Source organism: Hydra vulgaris, chromosome 13 (assembly GCF_038396675.1).
Source record: "Hydra vulgaris chromosome 13, alternate assembly HydraT2T_AEP".
NCBI lineage: Eukaryota > Metazoa > Cnidaria > Hydrozoa > Anthoathecata > Hydridae > Hydra > Hydra vulgaris.
The window spans coordinates 52,764,781-52,787,496 of NC_088932.1; the positions used below are offsets into that span (position 1 = coordinate 52,764,781).

Here is a 22,716-nt window from a genome sequence, read left to right on the forward strand (position 1 = left end):
TAAGAAGAAAGCTTATGAAGAAGACCAGCATGCTAAACTTTTTCAAAAGCTTTAGAAATGTCAAGAGCGATGGCCTTAACCTCTCCACCTTTATCTAGTGCACAATAAAACCTATCGGTTATTACTGTTAGCAAATCAGCGGTAGAACGAGATGATCGAAATCCATATTGATAATCAGAAATTAAGTTATTAGATTCAAGATAAGAGATTAAGTGTTTGTTAATTAAAGATTCAAAAACCTTGCTTATGATAGGAAGAATACTAATGGGACGGTAGTTAGACGAATCGGATTGCTCCCCAGAATTTTTAAAAATAGGGATAACAGATGCCGCTTTCCAGCAGGCTGGAAAATAATACTCTGATAAGCACTGGTTGAATAGTTTTGAAAGTATAGATGACAGCTTCGCAGAACACTTCTGCAAGACTATTACAGGTATGTTGTCCAGGCCACAAGCTATAGAAGAGTTTAAGCAGGAAATCCCTTTAGATATAGAAGCTGGAGTAATACGAATGTCAAGCAATGGATTAACCTGTTTGACAGCTATATCGGGTAAAACGCAAATAATGGAACCAAGAGATGATATTGATGAAAAGTCTTTAGTTGAGGTGACAAAGTTTGAACCATACAAGAGAGGTGGAATTACAGATTTGCCCTTATTACTGATACTAATAAAAACTCTCCAAAAGTCACGAGAGCCTAATTTTTGTGATGAAATACGAGATTTCATGACATGAACTTTACCTAGGGCCTTCAATTACCTACTTGCCGGCTCTGCAATAAATAACGGTTTTAATTATAATAGCGAACTAGAAGAAATAGAGTCATATGTCAGTGAGCATTTTGGTTAGTTTTTTTCAGATTTTATTTCATTTTTTTTTTTTTTTACTTTAAGGTTTTACTTGCTTTTAAATTTTCACAGTGTTTGTGATGTCTTAACAAAAATATCATTTGATTGGATGAAGTTATTGAATTGAAATTGTGTTACTCTGTCTAATTTAGAGTGATCTAAGCAAAGCCCTTTTCAAAATACACAAATCAATCCATATTATCTAATTTTTACATAATAATCAATTTACTTTTTTTGAAACTTCAAATTTGAGAGACAACCTGGTGCCTTTAAAAATTAAATCTTTTTTTAATATAGATTGACTTACTAAAATTAACTGCAAATTTAAAAATTTCATGAGATTTTGATCATCTATGTTTAGTTATCCTTTTTAGGAGAAACCAGGGCGAAAAACTATTTATGGCGTATACAACAAATGACGTAATCATTAAATTTTCATCAAATAAGTTAATATCGTTTTTTTACAGTCATTTTAACATTTTTGAAAAAAAAGTAGTTTTCTCTTGTTTCTTTTTTTTTTTCATTTTCCATTAACGATATAAAGAAAAGTATAAGCTACCAAAAAAACTTTACAAATAAACTAGCGCAAATAAACAGTATAATAGATAACCAAAATAGCAATTTAAATAAACGAACTATTGATTTATAATACAGCTCACGCCGGAATAACTTAGGGATTTACTGATTTACTTAGAAGCTCTCTGAAACTTAAAATGATTGTGCAAATGCTCATAATAGTTTGTTTTTAGAAATAAACTCAGCATTTTGGAGTACATAATAATTGAAAAAGCTCATCGAATGGAAAAATAAAACAAGACAAATCTTCAACAAAGGTAAAATAAGAGAAAAATCCTCAACAGTTATAAAACAATAAGACTTTTAAAATAAAAATTAATTTTTAACAAAACCAAAAAATTCAAGGACATCGGAATATTTATCAAAGAAGACTACGAGAATAAATCATTGGAAATAAGAAAAAAGCTATGCGAAGATTTAGCAAGGAAGGTAAATACGTTATTAGCAAATACAACAAAACATTCGTAAGAGAAACTTTGTTCAATAAGCTTTTACACTTAAGAAATGTTAATACAAATAATTGAAAAAAAAATTTTGTAGAATACAATTATCTATTAGAAAAAAATTTTTTATATATATTTCGAATTAATAAATTTAATAAAAAAATAGCAACTTTACTAACATACAGATATTTTTTTGTTCTTAAAAAAAAAAGTAAAGAAAGGTGCAAAGTACGACATGTTTCGCGCCATCGCTAACAAAAGAGGCGTGACTTTCTAGTTCAATTCTCCCCCACAGTGCGCTGTGAGAAAACTATAGGGATATCTAAAACAAGAATCACAAAAAAGAAATAAAAAAAGTTTATGCCTCGTTCCTTACCAATGTTGCTTGTTGGGCTAGAGTCGGTGTCGAACCTTGGATCTCAAGGTTTTGAGCCAAAACTCTACCCATGCGCCATGACTGCAATTTACGCTTGAGTACTGATGAATTTTCTTGTAAATTCCTCTTTTACTTGCAAATTCCTCAGCAAACCGTTACATATACAAATTTTTTTAATTTTGTTGTTCCAAGAACTTATTTTTTATTTATTTATCTATTTTTTTTATACATGTTTATTTTACAACTACAAAGTAATTACAAGTAACCAATCACTGATTGGCAGTAAATGTAAAGTTCGAAATATACGAGGTAAATAAAAATATACTTGCTTACAACTCCGAAAAATGAACAAAATAAATACCAATTACAACAATATAATAACGTGTAAGTAAAAATAATCCGAGAAATATATCTCTATACTACTCCAATTAGAATAAAAAATACAATAAATAAAAATAATTCTGCTGATTTTTTGGAGGAGAGTTTAGATGTTTCACTTTAAGTTTATTTACTACATTTCAAAATAATGTTAGTGTATAAATATGATAAAAACAAAGTTTGTGTAAGATTGATACAAAGAACTACTTATTTGTAATCATAGGAAGCTCGCAGAAGACTTAAGTCAGTCTTGTCATCGAGTACCTATTTCTTAGACGTGTAATACCCATAAAAAAATCAGTTGCATACGTGGTATATATGTACGTGTTACATATATACCTTGTTATTAATATTATCTTTTTTTATCGATTTGTATTAAAAAGTTAAGTTACATTTATTTGTTTAATTATTCAAATTTAAAAAAATTCCTTACAGTTGTTTAATTTGATTATTGTAGTTTTTAGCTTTTTTTTCAGAGAGTGTTCGTTGTTTAAGTTTAATAGTGATTCGTTTTTGGAAACTTATTTGTTAAATAAATATGGACCACGATATGTAATTGAGAATTTTGAGAGTATTGTTGTTTCAAAAGATATCTTAAAGTTGCCTGTTGCTCTTGTATTGTATTTATTTATATTGTTTTCAAAAAAATGTTCTGGAGCCAGACTTAGTTTATATTTAAACATGAAAAGTATATTTTGAAAAAGATTTGTTTGGAATATATTTAGTGCGTTCATTTGTTCCAGTAGGGGTTGAACATGAGTAAATTTGTTTTTGTTGTATACTAGTCTTGAAGCGTGTTTTTGACGTAAGTAAAGTGGTTGTAATTTAGATTTGTGGGTACTGCCCCATGCTATATTGGCATACATGAAATAGCTATGTATGAATGAAAAGTAGATAAGTTTTAGACTTTTTTGTGACAAAAATGGTCTTGCCTTGTAAAGTAAACCTATGTTCTTTGATATTTTTGTGTTTATGTAGTTTATGTGGGCTTTCCAGGAGATGTGTTCATCAATTAGAACTCCTAAAAACTTTGTATTCAGAGCTCTTTTGATGGTTATATTTTCTATACTAATTGTTGGTAGGTTCAGGGGTAATTTTTGAATTTGTTGATTTGAGTGAAATAGTATATACTTAGTTTTTTCTATATTGAGTGACAGTTTATTTGATTTAAACCATATGTTAACTTTTTTTAGTTCAGCATTTGTTTTTTCATAGAGGTCTTCAATTGTCTTAGACGAGTAAAATAAGTTTGTATCGTCGGCAAACATTATAATTTTAAAGATATTAGAGGCGCTTGGAAGATCGTTTATATAAATAAGAAACAAAAGAGGAGCAAGAATGGAACCTTGGGGTACACCACATTTTGTTTTTAGTAAATTTGAATTGCTTTTTCGATCTATAATAACACATCGTTGTCTGTTATTAAGGTAGTTTTTAAACCAATTTAAAGCTTGATTTTTTATACCATAGTTTTTCAAATTTTGTCAGTAAAATCTCATGGTTGACGGTATTAAACGCCTTTGACAAATCAATTATGGTCTCGAACAATCTATGTCATCTAGTGGACTATTTGTGTGTACAATTTTGCCAACAAAATTTTAAATTTAGTTGTGAGTACCAGGTAAAATGCAAGTTTATATTAACCAAATATATTACTACCTGTAGCGCTGTTTATTATGTTAACTGTACTATGATTGCGTTTTATAAGCTTTCGGATAAAATTTTAGTAACGGAGTCGACCATATGAGAAAATGACTCATATAATTATACAACCAACTATCTAACATAAAAAAATATAACTTTTATAAAACAAATAATATTATTATTAACACACGAACACACTCATAACATAATTAAAAAAAAAATTCAACAAATACAAATAATAGATATTTGTGTATAAAAATCAAATTGTTTATGCGTAATTTGTGAAATACTCATACTATACAAGGATCTCAATAATATGACTCGTCTCTGTCTTCTTCAAATTCTCTCTAACCATTTTTATTTATATTATCATGGTGAAAAAAACATTACAATCAATGTGTAGTCGCGAAAACATAAAAAATTTGAAAAAATAAAAAATCGAGGTGAAAAAATGTAGAAATGGGAAACAAAATGCAGTAGGGTAGTTTCTTAAGTGTCCCTATATATACATATAGGGACACTTAAGAAACAAATGCTCGTTGCGAATAAACTAATCATAGTTAACACTGTTTTTTGTAACTTTCCTAAAATTCATTGATATAAGAAAATGAAAAAACAAAAAAATAAATTTTTTAAGTGGGTGTAAAAAATAAATACATTTTGCAAGTGGGTGGGGCAAAACAGGACAGTTAAAATGCAGCAGTTATAAAAAATATTGTCTGAAAAATATAAATTTTTGTAAATAAAGCAAATTCGCAATAGTTCAAAATAAATCTTTTGTCATTGTATCGCTTAAAAAAATACGAAAATTTTGTTTTTCGCAAACTTACTGATGCATTTTGGTACTTTTAATGCATTTTGGTATTTCTAAAGTTAATTTTTTTTTACAATAAAAAAGCACAATAATTTAAAATGTTTTATCAAAAAAAAATTTCAGCTGAGATGTAAGGCTTCAGGCATAATTATTCTGTTATGCCCCACTGTCCCAATATGCCCAGCTCTACCCTAATTAAATTGTTATTCAAGTATTTAATAGCTAAGTTATTATTGGGGCAATTGTGTCATTTTGTACAGTTGGTAGAGAGATGTTTTCATTGCATTTTGTGGTATAATTTTTATTGTAAAAACGCGTAACAACGAAATAAACAGAACTTTGAATTCGACAAAACTTGATATCAAACAGTTTAAAATTAATACTAGAAATGAATGCTCACGTATTTTATTCTATTTTAAATGTAAACCGAAAGTAAAGCAACAAGCAAAAAAATTCATAAAAGTTCAAAATAAATTTGATCAAATCATATTCTCACATTCTTAAACTACTTGTTGTTTGATATTTTAAAATTTGATGGAATTTTGTGCTTCATGCCTACGCTTCACGGAAATATTAGAAAAAAACGATGGATTTTTTAATTTCTCAGCAAACCTTTTTTAAAGTTAAATTAAGATTTATTTGATTTTTATAGTTTTTAAATGTGGGTTACAGACCTTTAGACGTTTTTTTTTCTTTCAATTAGATGCTCCAAGATATCTTTAGTGTCTTATCCCAGAGCACTGCGGAATAGCATTTAACCGGGAACGGTAGAATTCCCGATTTCCCTACGGTGATCTATTTATCCAATCATACCGATAAAAAAAAGTTTAACTTTGAGGAAATCTAAATAATTCATTTTCTATTGCTCTTGTAATTCTTCATTTTTTTTCTAAGAACACTTGACGCTTTTTATTATTCATTTCATTCGAGGTGACTACTTTAGGCCATTACATTAACAAGCCATCATCCAGAACTGTAAGTCGATTTTTTTCAGCTAATATAATTTGTATATAATTTTTATTTTTTTATTTTTTTAATTAACAAAGAAAATTATAGAACAGAGTAAATCATGTCATATGCTGTCTGGTCACGAATTTAAAAAACCTCATAAAATTTAAAATTTACGTCACAAAACTTGCATTTTTTTAAAAAACTCAAGTTCATAATTTTAATTATAACTATTTATATATTTTCAACTTTATTGAAAACAAAAAGTGAAACGTCTGTTACCAAAATTAAAATAAAAGTATTTTAATTAGCTTATATCTTAAATGAAACAAGATATTGGTTTAAAAAAGCAGCATTTTGTTTTTATTTGTTTTACTTTTTTATGTTTCTTTTTATTACGATAATATAAACCAAAACAAAAATATACATGGTTAATGAAAGAAGTCTAGAGAAGAGCGATAGCTAGCAATTATTACTAAATCTAACAGATCTCATAAACGGTGCATCGGATTTACATAACTTTTTCACTGTTGAAAAGATTTTTTTTTTTTTTTTTTTGCTTTTTTTTTTTTTTCTGTTTAACAATAAATAATCAACATATATATACAAGAAAAAAATAAAAATATGTCCGTAGAAACAAAGAAGACAGTAAAATCTTGTCAACAAGCACCGTTTTTGTATATACAATAAAAAATAAAAACTGTTCTTTTTTACAATGATCTTTATAAAATAAAGAGTTAAACAGACAGGGGCTCAAAGAAGATGAAAATGAAAATTTAACCTGCTAAAATTTGGTTAACCTGCCCTAACGGAGTAAGTTGAGCAATTGTGTGAGGCAAGTTGAGCGATCAACAAATAACTGAATGCGCACGATATAGAGCTCAGAAAAATCATCAATTAAACTAGCGTAGACATTAAGCGTGCGTATAATTTATAAATTTTTTATTTTATACACATTAATGACGTAGAGAAAGAGAAGAGAAAAATTCAACTAGTAAGAAAGTGTCATAAAATATTAAAGTATTACTTTATACAACTATCTTGAATTTAGAAGCCCGATTTAAAAAATACTAATTTTAAAAATGTATATGATGTACCGCCAGGGCCGGCGCAAGTATGTGTCGTGTGGAAGGGGGTGCAATTTTTGCCGACTTACACAAAAAAAGGTCATCGTTTTTTGAAATTTACTGTATATCAAACGATAGAGAATTTAAAATACTAAAGAGTGGTATAAATAACTCCATACTGCCAAAAATAGACTTAATGCATTTTCCTTGTATACCGACGTTATGTTACGGCAAAATTTATCATTTTAATTTTTTACATCTTTTCATGATTCATAGACCTGATCATTTAACAGAAATATGTTGCAGTCAGCAAAATATTATACAGACGCTGTAATTATTAAAAATCGCCTTAACTACACCGAGAGATCAAATAATATCCCAATAGTAAAACTTGTAATCGTTAAAGCAATTAATTACTTAATTGTAACCATAGTAATCATTACTTGCTCAAAAAATCCCAAAAAAGAAGTTTTTAATAACCAATTTTTATTAGGTTTTAAAAAAAAATTTATATTGTCATCAGTTTTATTAAAAAATACAGGTTTGAATATTTTTAAAAATTTATTGCTCAACAATAGGCCGAAGTGAGCTGTCCTTTTAATGGAAGAAAAAGCCATTTCCATCTGACTGTTTAAGGTATCAAAAGAATTAGACAATACGTTAAACAGTCTTTTTTAAACAGTCTATTTAATTTTTTATTAAACAAGTATTCTTCTTAATTTCTATACTACTCTACTGCTAACTATCTACTATCCATCTTAAACTTATTCGCTTCAATGCTAGTCTATAACTACTAATACTTGATATTTTCTAAAATTCTTTTCTACTACTTTCTTCATTTTAATGCTGGTTTATTACTACTAATACTTGCTCTTTCTTAACTTTTTCTCAAATTGATATCACTATTTTATTTCCAACTCTCACTATTATAAGTATTGCTATTTTTATCATTGTTATTATTATTATTGTTGCTATTGTTGTCATTATTACTATTAATATTATTTTTATTATTATTATTATAACAATAATAATAATAATTATTATTATTATCATTATTATTACTATTGTTATTACTAATAGAATTGTTATTTTTATCGTTAGTATTATTATTATTTTGATTATTATTACGAATAACTGGAGTTTTTATTATTATTGCCTATTATTATTACTGATAATTATATTACTATATTATTTACAATGTTGTTAATGTATATTATTATAATCTACTTCTCTTTTATTGCAAATATTTCAAGTATAAAACTTTTCAACAAAATACTCCCAAAAACTCGGTTAGATGCGCTCACCCGTCACTATTTTATCAAATAATTTTGTCACTTTCATTTCGGAATTCTGCATTGCTTTTCTCGAATATATATATTTAGTTTTATTTATTGAATAAATAAAATTTTGACTTTTCCTCTAGCTGAAAAAAGGCAACATTGGTGTAAAACAGAAAAACGATGATTGCTTGCTTTTACTTTCGCTTATAGTGTGACCAAAATTAAATTCCGCTGGTTATTTGTTAGTTATTATTTTTCAGCAACATTTACTGGTGGTGCACACGGTGTACTGGATGGTGGACACAGTGTACTGCGGTGGTGCACACGATGTACTGAGGATATGTTTGCGTTGACAGTTCTTGCAGTAAAATTCTTAACCGGCAAAATTAAGGGTTATTATCATTCCATTAACTTCAACATGGTGTGGAATGAAGTTTACCAAAGTTTTCAGCTTTACTCTATAAAGCTTTTGCCCGTCCTCGATAGTTCCATCGAACTCACAAGTTGTATGCAAAATTGAATATATTGTATTTTGTTTATAGCTCGTTTTTCTGAGAGTTCTGCTTCGGTAACAGTTATACCACAATTAAAAAACCGAAATCACTATTCGGTTCTTTAATAGTTATTAAAACAACCCTTATCCTTCTATTTTTTAAAAAATACGAGACTATCGTATTTGTTACTTTTTATTTTCTTATTCGAAAGACTGCATCGTTTATTGATTTAAGAAGAGCTACTCAACTACTATCTTGGTGGTATTTAATATTCTCAAGATGACCTTGCTTTATTTTAAACAAAATAATTATAAATTAAAAATAATTTTCAAACAAATAAAAAATGTAATCAAAATAAGTGATAATAACGGTTTAGTTCTCCAAACACATTTATTAATAACTTTAAACGATTTAGTGTTATAGCATTAAAGTCTTTTCTATCAATACTTAAAAAATCTACATTTGGATTGAGTTCAAGATAATTTGGGTAGAGTTTAAGCAGGAAGTTCACGCCTCGTTACCAACCAATCCATTGGTAAGAAACGAGGTTTGAACTACCTGGCTAAGTGTTGTTCCTCAGTGCTCCTTGATAAGACCGCTAGGACTTCTGGAAGCACCTAAATAACTAAAAAAAAAAACTTAACAATATATATATATATATATATATATATATATATATATATATATATATATATATATATATATATATATATATATATATATATATATATATATATATATATATATATATATATATATATATATATATATGGCTATTTTCACGACGGAAGAGATAAATTTCGTGTTTAAAAATATCTTTTTTCAAAAGGTTTTATTTATTTAATTATAGTTTAAACACCTTAAAATTATTGTTAAAATAAATTTTGAGTGGAAAATGTTTGAACCGAGTAGATAAATTTGATGAATGTTAGCAACTGTTTGTTCTTTTTATTATTCGAAAAAGTGAGTTAAGTTATGCAGAATACCAAGCTAATTATGTTTCTCGGAATGCTGATAAAAAGAAAGAAATGTCCAGAGTTAGATCTAAGAGATATCGAGAAAAATTGAAAGCCGATCCTAATAAAAAAGCAGCTTATGCTGCAAAAGCAAAATTATGAGTTTTAAAAAGTCGCGCTTTAAAAAGAAAACTTTTAAATCAATATCAAAGACCAAGCTCATCTTATAAAACGTTCAACAAAGAGGAAATACAATGAAAAAAGTTTTAAAAGCACTACCAACTTCAAAGGAGAAACAATCTGAAATTCTTTCTATTCTTTCAAATAGCTCTGCTTGTAAAGATAATTCGGGTCTACCTCCAGCATGTTCAAAGCTGTATGGTCTTTCTGAAAGCGATGTTTTAGCAGTTGTAAACTTTTATAATGAAGATGAAGTTTCCCAAATTTCACCAAACAAAAAAGATGTCACTCGAATTCAATTATCTGACGGAAAAGCAAACAATATTCAGATACGTCATTTATATAATACGCTAAAAGAAGCTTTCGAGATATTCAAGGAAAAGCATCTGCACATAAAAATTGGACTCAGCAAGTTTTGCGACCTTCGTCCACGCAATGTAAAATCAGTTACAAAATTTCCGCATAATGTTTGTGCTTGTAGTTTGCATGAAAATATGCGATTTGCCTTAAATGCATTAACAAAATCAATTCAAGCGCTTTCAATCAAAGTTGGATCTGAAATGATAAATAATTTTGTTTGTGAAGCGTACACATACGATTGCGCCTATGACAAATGCGTTGCATGCAAAGGTATGAAACAGTTCGATAAACACTTGCAAACTGTTAATACATTTGGTTTCGAAGTATCCTGGGACGAGTGGAGAAAGCCTGAAACTAAAACATATGCAAACATTGAAAAAATTTCAAAAAAGTCTACTGTAACAGAACTCATCCAACACATATCAGCGATGCGTGATAAGTTCGTTAAACACGCATTTGCAAAGAAAAACCAATCAACCATTTTTAATAAACTGAAGGAGGTTTCGATGAGTGTTAATTCTGAAATTGCGGTAATCCAAGTTGACTGGGCTGAAAGTCTTCCGTTATACCGTACATTGACAAAATCCTTCACTTTATTGCTGATCAAGTCAAAGAAGTACACATGTTCAGCGATAATGCCACTTCTCAGTTCAAAAACAAAAGCATTATGGCTGCAATGGTTGTGTTTGAAAAACGTTTTCATAAAAAATTCTTCTGGCATTTCTTTGCAGCGATGCACGGGAAAGGAGTGGTTGACGGAATAGGAGCTACTGTTAAGCGAATCGCAGCCCTGAGAGTTAAAACTAGTCAATACGAAATCAGGTCAGCAGCAGATTTTGCGTTAGCATTACAAGATTTGCAAATATCTATAATTTACATGTCAGAAAACGATACAAGACAACAAAAAAATGAACTTGGATTCAGTTCAATTTTAAGTTATTCAAGAAAAATCAAAGGTATATCAAAATCACATTATTTTTATGTTCAGAATGATAACGTTGTTCCGAAGCTATTTTCACCTGAGTATAATTAAAATTTATTACAAAATAACAAAACATTTTAAAATGATTTTAATTTCTTATTTTTGTTTCGTCACTGAACGTTGCGTCACTGAACTGATAGTTTTTTTTCTGTAAAATAAAACGATATGAAAACTTTATTGTTTGTGGCTTTTTTTATGACTACCTTATTGCCAAATGAATAAATTACAACAAAAAAATCTAATAAGTCAAGCAAGAATTAAAATTTCAGCGAAAACTCCATTTAAAAGTATGCTGATAAAAAAACACTTTTTTCCGCGTTGCGTCACTGAACTCATGTTTTAATTTTTGCTATGTAGCAGTGTTATGTTAATACAATTGTGTTTATATTATAAAATTTTAATTCAAGATTGATTTAGAGTAATAAAAAATTATTTTTGAGTTATAGAAAAATTTTTATTAAAAAAAATCTCTCCGCATGATGCGTCATTGAACTATGGAATTGGCCATATATATATATATATATATATATATATATATATATATATATATATATATATATATATATATATATATATATATATATATATATATATATATATATATATATATATATATATATATATATATATACATATATATATATATATATATATATATATATATATATATACATATATATATATATATATATATATATATATATATATATATATATATATATATATATATATATATATATATATATATATATATATATATATATATATATATATATATACATATATGTATATTGTTGTTTTGATTATGTAATAATAATCAATTTTTTCGATTTGAGAGTGATCAATATAAAGTGAAATAATCTCAAAATAGATCAATAAATAATTAATTAAAAAAGTAAGATGAAAAAAAACAACTTTTTTACGGTACTTAAAGTTTCATGCCGTTTGCGGCACTCATCAGCCATATATTTAAATCAAGAAAAAACCGTTCAAAAATACAATTAAAAAACCGTTTCAAAATTAAAAAAACAATGGAATGAGTTCTGACGTCAAATAATAATAATAGTAATAATAATGACAATAATAATAATAAAAATAAAAATAATAATATGGAAAAACATCTTTTTTAATCGCCAGTGTCATATTGGGACAGAAGGAATCTGTTTCTATGTCTACACTTAGAAACAATCTCACTCCTTTTATTCAATAAATTAGTACTTTTATAATATAGAATTTCATATTTTTCGGTGAGACATAATTTGCAAGATTTAGATATTGGATTATATGCTTTACATCGCCTGAGAATTTTCCACTTAACTATAAGGACTAAATTAGCTTCTTTTAACTTCCATACATGTTTTGAGAGAAAAAGAAAAAAGAAAAAAGAAAAAAAGAAAAAAAGAAAAAAAAAATTTTCTTTTTAAACAAGAGTTCAAATAGTAAGTACAATTTTTATTATAACTACGGATTAAAAACATCTAATCATCCAAAACAAATTACAGAAATGATAGCTTTTGAGAATGAACTCATTGATCTTGTAAAACACATTAATTTTCGAAAAGTGCACAGTAGTTTCCAAAATAAATTAAAAAAAGATATAAACAGTGTTCGAAAATCTAACCTAACTTATACGTATGCTGATAAAACGACCAATCTTTACAATCTATCTAAGAATGATTACAACCACTTGTTAAGAAATGCCATCACTTCAAACTACAAATTATCCAACTCAAACATAATAAATAAAGTAAACTTAGAAGGTAAACGTCTTTTTAAAAATCATGAAGTTTTCAATAAAATTGACATTAACATATCTTCCGATTGTTTTATCACTTTAAAAGACTATAAAGATAATTTTGAAAACAATCCGACTGTCCGTTTATTGAATCCTGCTAAAAACGAGGTTGGTAGAATTAGTAAAGATATTCTTTCTAAAATTAATACAGACCTAAGAAATATATTATAATTAAATCAATGGAAAAACACTCGAAATGTTATCGATTGGTTTAAGGCCATAAAAGATAAACACCTTTATAAATTTTTAGTTTTTGATATTATTGACTTCTACCCTTCTATCAGTGAAACACTTCTTAAAAACTCTATCAATTTTGCGAAGCAACACCTAACATTAAATAAAGAAAACTTATCACTAATTTTTCATGCAAGAAAGTCTTTGCTTTTTAATAATGATCAAGTTTGGATAAAGCAATCAAGCGGTTTATTTGTTGTTTCCATGGGAGCGTTCGACGATGCAGAGGTTTGTGAGCTGGTAGGAATATTTCTTCTTTTTCAAATTTCAAAATTTTATAACAAGCTTGAGGTTGGTTTATACCGTGACGATGGCTTGGCAGTTTTTAGTAATAAAAGCGGTACTCAAATGGAAAAAATAAAAAAGCATATTATCGAAATATTTAAATGCAATGGCTTACGGATTTCTATACAATGCAACATGAAAATTGTTAACTACCTTGACGTGACTCTAAATCTTAGTGACTGCACTTTTAAACCTTATTTCAAACCTGATAATACATTGAATTACATCCATGCTGATTCAAATCACCCGCCGAATATATTAAAACAAATACCACGTTCGATTGAACTTAGATTGTCTACAAATTCATCTAACAAAGAAATATTTCAAAATACTATTCCTCTATATAATGAAGCTTTATTAAAGTCTGGTTATAAATGTAGTCTAACATATAATCCTATAACAATATCAACTCCAAAACGGAAAAGAGCCCGCAACATCATTTGGTTTAACCCTCCATTTAGTAAAAACGTTAGCACCAACCTGGGAAAATGTTTTTTGAAACTTATTGACAAACATTTTCCTAATAATAATAAACTGCATAAAATCTTTAACAGGAACACAGTCAAAGTTAGTTACAGTTGTATGCCAAGTGTAAAATCTATTATAAATTCGCACAACAAATACATTTTATGCAACAATACAAACCTTAATCAACAGGACTGTAACTTCTATAATAAAATTCTCTGTCTGTTGTTTAATAAATGTTTAACAAGCAACATTGTATATCAAACAACTGTTACAACTGATAATCTTGATTCATCTTCTAATGAAAAATCCTGCATTGGGATAAGTGAGACTCCTTTTAAATTAAGATACGCTAATCACGTTAAATCATTTAACATCTCTAAATACAAAAATGATACTGAACTCTCAAAACATGTATGGACGTTAAAAGAAGCTAATTTAGTCCTTATAGTTAAGTGGAAAATTCTCAGGCGATGTAAAGCATATAATCCAACATCTAAATCTTGCAAATTATGTCTCACCGAAAAATATGAAATTCTTTATTATAAAAGTACTAATTTATTGAATAAAAGGAGTGAGATTGTTTCTAAGTGTAGACATAGAAACAGATTCCTTCTGTCCCAATATGACACTGGCGATTAAAAAAGATGTTTTTCCATATTATTATTTTTATTTTTATTATTATTATTGTCATTATTATTACTATTATTATTATTTGACGTCAGAACTCATTCCATTGTTTTTTTAATTTTGTAACGGTTTTTTAATTGTATTTTTGAACGGTTTTTTCTTGATTTAAATATATGGCTGATGAGTGCCGCAAACGGCATGAAACTTTAAGTACCGTAAAAAAGTTGTTTTTTTCATCTTACTTTTTTAATTAATTATATATATATATATATATATATATATATATATATATATATATATATATATATATATATATATATATATATATATATATATATATATATATATATATATATATATATATATATATGTATCAGAGGCAGATCTAGAATTTATTTCTCCTTTGGGGAAATTTTTTGTGTTTGTGTTCCTTCCCCTCCCTCCCCACACCCCGAACCGCAACCAGTCTCACAACTCCATATCCTTTCATGTACAACTACTGTCAGGTGCCAAAAAACACCCTCTATCAATTTACCGAACGTGATTTTTTCCCCATCTACACGAGTTCATAGTTTCAAAAAAATCTCTCTTCACCTTATTTATTATGAAATCCCTCCTTGTTTACTTTGCAAAAAAGAGTTTTATGACTGAGTCATAAAAATCTCGTCTCAAATTTTTTTATCATGTATGTTAAAAACCCTTACTAATTTAGGGCCGTTATCTTTTCCATAAAAAATACCCACAAATTTAAATTGAATTGAAATAAAAATTATATATCTCGTTTTTGAAATCCACAGTGTACACTAAAAACAATTTTAATACTCAAAATTAATTTTAAAATGATTAATTTTATAACCTGAATATTACTACTCTCGGAACAATAATAATACAGTCAAATTTCTTTTTATTGAGTATAAACTAAATTCAGAATATATGCTGATGCTCCATCTTCACAGTATAAAGGTTGAAAGAGTATCTGTCTGGAAGGTATTTGTTTAAAGCACATGAACCACGTCAAGGTTCCTTCCTATTCATGTGTACGATATTTTATGCAGAATCATCAATTAGCAAACTGCTTTTCCCTAAACATTATTATTTCTGGATTACATATAAAATATGATATATTATGGCAATGTGTGGTGGATTAAGACTTTTTGGGACCCTGGGCTGTTTTAAAGCAGCAGACCTCTTTTTATGATTAATCAAAATATTTATTTTTAGAGTTTCTTTTAACAATATATTTTTCTATGAACCGAAGCCTCCAAAACTGTGGGCCCCAGGGCTATAGCACTGGCAGTGTAACTCCATAAGGAAATATGCAAATATTTATAAGCATTTTAGATAACAAAGATAATTAATAGATTTAGATAATGCAACCTTCAAAATGTTTTTAAAAGAAAATTTTTACTTACCACTGCTAATTATACTATATAATTATGCTAGTTATATTATGTAACTCCATTTGGAAATATGCAAATATTTATAAACATTTTAGATAATACAGATAAATAACAGATTCAGATAATGAAGTTTTCAAAATGTTTTAAAAGAAAATATTCACTCACCACTGCTAATTATACTATTAAATTTTGGATGTTCGAATAAAACGTCGTATTAAGATACAATTCTATTGAGATAAGAACCCGTAAAGCACCAACTAAAAAATACTTTTAAACAATACCTAACAATACTAAACTATTAAAAACAGTTACTAGATTTGATCTAAAATAAATTCAAATAATACAAACAAAACTTTTACAAACAAACTTTACAATCCTTTAGAATTTTTTTTGATTATAAATAAAGGTAACTCGCAGGTAACACATTATTAATAACTGAACCAATAAAAATCATAACTCTTAGACGGTGCTTAAAACTACTTAATTTTGGCACCAACCATCAACAGTATAATTTAAATAAAATAAGGCTGATTAACTAAAAATATATAACTGACAATTACTGCAAGAAATCAAGTTTAAGGCAGCATTAATCAGTTGTATTTTATTTGGAAAAAGTGTTGCTTATATTATAATTGACATCTTTCAAATATATTTTATCTATATTTTATCTATATTTTAAAAAATATATGTCTACACATACAAACATAAAAGCATTATCACAAAACTATGCTAGCAGTTTGTAATTTACCTTGCATATGCTTTTATAATGTAACAAAAAGAGAAAAATTTTTGTTTACTTTTTACAAATTCATAAAACTGCAGATAAAGCAACAAATTATCTTCAGTGAAGATAATTTGTTGCATTATTGCATGATAGAATAAAGTAAATAATGCATTATAAACGATTATTAGCTTTCTGAATCAAATGCTCAAAATTGGGTAAAAGTTTACCCAATTTTGAGCTTTTGAGGTTTGGTTCTGAACAGAAATATTGCTTAAGATGAATGCAGGTTTTCTTTATACAGAAAACATAAAGAATTTACTACATAAGACAACTTCTTGCAAATTTCATTTAATAAAACTACATCCTTCTGCTCTAAAGCTATTCGTATCATAAGTATCATAAGTAAAGCACATAAAGAACTTTACAATGCTAACTGCAAAATCCTTTGGAATTGTCCATTAATTACGCAACGCAAAATATATTTTAAAAACAGAAGTAGGAGATATTAACCTCTTTTACGCAGCGGTTTTTATTTCACTTGATAGCCTATTTTGATTTTTTATTTAAATTAAGACTCTGCGAGGGAAAACTTTTGATCTTTTTTGTTTTCTTTATTGTAAAAGTTTGCGTTACGTAAGTTGTGGATGATCCCTTATGCAATTTATCGGCTTGTTTACCAATTTTTTTGCACAACTAGTTTCCTGACATTTTATACCTAGATCCAGATCAGATTAGGCTACATACTTCCATACTACTTTAGGATAAATTAAAATTTCGATAGTTAAAGTAATTAAAATACGCACCTCATACCGAGATTACATTAAAAAAAACTTATTTTGCCTAATGCATGAAAAAGCCACTATGCCTAATAATAATTTGTTATATATATATATATATATATATATATATATATATATATATATATATATATATATATAATATATATATATATATATATATATATATATATATATATATTAAAAAAATTTATTGTTGAATTCTAGAATCAATAATAGGAAAGCATTAGGTTAACATTGGCTTTTATTAGTTTTCTTATTTTTTTAAAGATGTTTTATAACTTTTACTTATTTTTTGAGGATTTTAGAATGCTTTTAAACACCCGGAGAGTTAAAGGTTTGAGCAGCCACGGCGCAGTGGTAGCGCACTTGCTTTAAAAACTTAAGATCCGTTGTTCAAACCCCACCTATGGGCAAGTTTTGCGACATCGGTTGGGAAGGAGACGTGAACTTCCTATTAAATGCTCTTTGTGTACTCCCTATTAAATGCTGTTCCTATTAAATGCACTTTCATTTCGCGGTGCCCTGTGATAAGACCGTAAGGACTTCTTGGGGCACCTACAAAAAAAAAAAAAGGTAACTTGACGGAAATTTTGCTTTATATTGTTTTCAAAGTTGTATGCATTGTTTTATGCAAGTTATATGTGTTGATAGCCTCAATTAATTGCAGTACTATATTCCAATCAACGCAATATATTCAAAAGGTGTTTAAATTATTTTAATAAATTTTCATTTATCTGCTGTTTAAAAATTGTGGATTTAGAGACAATAATGTTAATTATAATGTTATTGGTAGCCAAGAATGTAGAAAACTGGTAAGTCATAATAAATTATACCTGGTTAAAGACCGTTGTTATGAAAGTTATTAGTTATATTAGTAACAAGTAGAGTTGAAGACCTGTTCGTTACTCTTGTAGTCAAATGTAGAGATAAATTAATTATTTTGAACAGTATTCATAAAACTCGTAGCATTATTATTTGAAGCATAGTTGATCAGGGTTACGTTAAAATACTAAACTGTGTAAATATATTTTTTCGGATTTGTAGTTTTGCTCAGGAATGTTTTAAGATAAGTTTTCAACTTTTTCTAAGTTTTCAAATGATCTATATGTTTCTTTTTTGTTGTTTTTTCCAGTTTTATTAATTAAATGAAAAATAATTCAAAATCTGTTTTTGTAGCTTCCTGTTTTGATTATTTAAAAATATTTATTGTTCAATAACAAAATGGGCGCCTTCAGACTCGTACCATTCATTCTTTGGGATTAATTGCGCGCAGTCTAGAGTCTTCAAAAATAATAAAAATATCTTGAAACTGAGCAAATAACAAAATAATAACAGAACTTAAGGAGAAAATGTTAAATATTGTTTTTTTCTTTTGTTAATCGTTAAAAATATAAGTAATTTAATTATTATTATTATCTTTTTTTTTTCTTTATCCTCGCGCATTTAATTATGTTTTAAAAATTTTGAATGTGGTTTTTGAAGATTTTCAAGTTTTTTTAATTTTATGTTTGCTTTCAAGATAACTGGTCTGTACTAAAATTAAAAAGCAACTTGGAATCTTGTTTTTCAAGTACGAATTTAGTACAAGATCAATTCTTGCATTGAGCTCTAGTCAAACTTCAGGTTTGAAGTATAACTAAAAATTTCAAGTTTGCTTTTTACATTCGGATATGATTTATGCCTTTTCTAGTAGCTTTTCAAGTTGAACTTGAAAACCGGTAAAACTTTGCTGGTTTTTAAGCATAGCTTGAGTTTATGTTTGCCCTATGTAAAATCTCAATTCTATGCATAAGCCTAATTTTAAGTTTGAAGTATGGCTTTAAATTTCAACTTTGATTCATGGACTTACCCTTATACATCTTTCATTCCTCCTTTTGACTTCTTACATTCACCCTCGACGAAATTATCAAAGATTCTGACACTAAAATGTTCATGTCATAAATGTGAATGTCGTGCTTTAAACTTCAAAATTTTCAAATATTATTCAGTACATGCTGTAAGAAGTACAATCAGCATAACAAAGATATAATCTGGTTCTTTGAAGATTTCACGAAGCATAACAACGCGCTTAAATATATAAATAGAGAATGTTTAAATGTGAAGTGAGATGAATTGAACAGAATAGGTCGTGTTGAATTTTAGATATAGCTTTATAAAATTAATAGAAACTCTTAATTTACTGTTTAGTGTTTTTGAGTTTAATTTTTTTGTGTAAAGAATAAGGCTCCTTCACAAATTTCATTATTAAGAAATGCCATTTCATAGTTAAAAATTTATCAAGGTCTGAGCCCTTATTTGTAAACAAACTTTTTTTGTTTTGTTTTTTTATTTTAATTTGTTTTCAATTAAATTTTTAACTTGTTTAAATTAAAATGTTTTTTTAAATCGTAACTTCAAAGAAAAACTAAACAAGAAATATAAAAATCCTATATAAGTTTCTATTTGTTTTTTGTTTTTTTTGTTTTTTAGGTAGAAAAATAGATGTTAAAAAACATTTTTTTTTTTTTACACAATACGTATTAAGTATTTGTTATTGTAGTTTAAAAACACTTTGCTTATTTATAGTAAAATATTGTTGCTATAAAAGAATTTTTTTCTTTTTTTCGTTTCTAAACAATCAAAAGAAAAAGTGATATTTTAGATTTTATTTTTGGACAAAACCCCAAAGAATCATACTCAGGATCGTTTGACTCATTTAATATATTTACGTTATAATTTGATTTACTTTATTATTATTTCAGTTTATTTATTATGAAAATTTCCAGACATTATGAACAGAACAGAAGCAAGTTTTAAGTTTCGCTAAATAAAAACGTTTTTTCTATTTCATTATAACAGGTAATTTTTAAATTTCCTTCGCTGTTGGTGTTCATTCTAGTTTAATAGACACGTTAATAAAACAAAAAAAACAAAAATAATAATTGTTAATTTCATTCTGTGGAATGTCAGGAACCTTTCAAAATATAGTAACCGTGTAGGTAACGGTCTAGGTAACCGTGAATTTAATTGTTTAATATGTAAATAACTATCAAAGTATTAAATTATTTGAAATTAAAAAAATATTAATTTTATATATTATAAATTTCATTTCGAAATTGCTTATTGTTGTTTGTTTTTCATTCAAAGTTAAAATTGTTAGACTACTGTAAAAAAGTATAATTGCTACCATATATACTGCTTTATGGTTGTGAGAAACGAGGGTGCTTTGCAAAACATGATTAATATTCTAATTAGTTTTACATCTTTTGAAACAATTAATCCGTAATCTCCATTAAACAAATTTAGGCCTAGCTTAGTTGGGATATTTACTAACTTATAATCATTTAAGTGTGATTATATACCTATTTTATTATAGGAAAAAAACCTTTTAAAATAAGTTAATCAAAAGGTTTAAGAGATCAGTATAATGTAGCAGGATGTAGGAGAACTTATAGGAATATAGGGAAGATGTAGGGAAGATATTTATTGATTAGAAAAAATAATTTTAATGTTTTTTAATAGTTCACATAAAATAAAAGTCCCGAACTTGAACGTGATTCTTTTTTAAAGATCAGATTCAAAGTTAACATATTAACTTGCATTTTACCACTTTCTTGCTTTAATAATCAAAGGACACGAGTAAAAGGTGGAAATGTGAAAATTTTTCAAAGGGTAAAATGCGAGAAGAAATGTGGTAATAAATGCGGAAAACTTTTTCTTAACCCTAACCATATCGCCATTTAACTTAAACTCTCAGTCAATGTAGTAGTACTTTTTTGCATGTTTTCCATAAATCAGCCGATGTATGTACAAAAGAATCCAAGCCACTAACCTTATTTCCGCACTTTATTACCTCACATTACCTGTTGAAAATCTCCCTATTTCCACATTTTATCAATGCCCATAATCATAAGGCAGAAGTAATATTAAAACAACTTTTTATGACTAATTAAACAGGATTATGGAATATTGCCGAATTATTTTGGCGCAAATTAATTTGTTTTTAAAGGTTCTCAACATATTTCTTAAAATCCCCGATAGTCTATTTCTTGATATAAAGCGAAAGAAACAAAAAAAGCATTTTAAAAACCATTATTTTGAATTAAAAAACATCAGCATTCTACTAATGAAAATAAATATAAAAATATTCAAAACACTTTAAAAAAGCTTTTTCTCCAATTGTAAGTCACTTTATTGATATAAAAGTAAACAACGTATTATGCTTTATTAAATCACAGATAAAAAATAATACTCATCAGTAAATCGAAACCACAAAAAGTAGTATTTTCCAGATAAACACTCACTACTTAGTTTAAATTATTTCTTAACATCAGGAAAATATCGCAACGTTAATAATCACAAGTGCAAACATCAAAATAACTGATTGACTGATTGTGCGTCCAATATTTACATGCAATGAATTGAATCCAATCTTTATCAAAGTTTTCTCCACATTCATTTAGTTTTCACTAAGTACCCCACTTTTTCTTTTTCTTTTTTTCAATCAATTTTAATTTTTTTTTTTCAAATTTTAATGTCAGTTTAATCAGTTGTTTCAAAATAAGTATAAATTTGTTAAACAATATAAGTTTGAAAAACGATATAAATTTAATGAGCGAGATGAAGTAAGTATTTCACTTCTTTGGCCTTTTTTTTTAGAGAAAAATTGTAAGAAAAATTAGGAATAGGAGATGAAACATGTAAAAGATCAGGTATTGATGGTTTGTTAGCTGCATTTGAAGTTAATAATATATTTAAATTGTTTGCTATGATATTAGATGTTGTAGAAGCAATAATGATGCTGGAGGTCATCGGTTGAACTTAGTGTTGTTGCAATGCTTGTGAGAGTTTTATTATCTGATGAAAGCTGGTGCATTTAATCCACTTTGAACTATTTCATTGCGAGTAGCTTTTGAAAATGCACTGGCTAGAAGACCAGTGATATCATTATTTGTAATTTTGGCTTTAGAATTCATCCGTATCTATTTTGGTGACGGTTTACTAAAATCTGTTTATCTACAGGTTGTAACTTGTGTACAAAAATTGTTTTACAATTTG

General features: G+C 27.3%; 1 long non-coding RNA gene across 1 annotated transcript in view; it reads left to right on the forward strand.

The window, feature by feature from the left end:
* The first annotated feature begins 6,033 nt into the window (after positions 1 to 6,033).
* The window catches only part of LOC100205385 (nuclear receptor-binding protein), a 31,031-nt gene continuing 14,348 nt past the window's right edge, over positions 6,034 to 22,716 (forward strand). The window contains exon 1 of the long non-coding RNA XR_010643341.1: positions 6,034 to 6,054. This is a non-coding gene — a long non-coding RNA (nuclear receptor-binding protein). The remainder of the gene's footprint in view (positions 6,055 to 22,716) is intronic.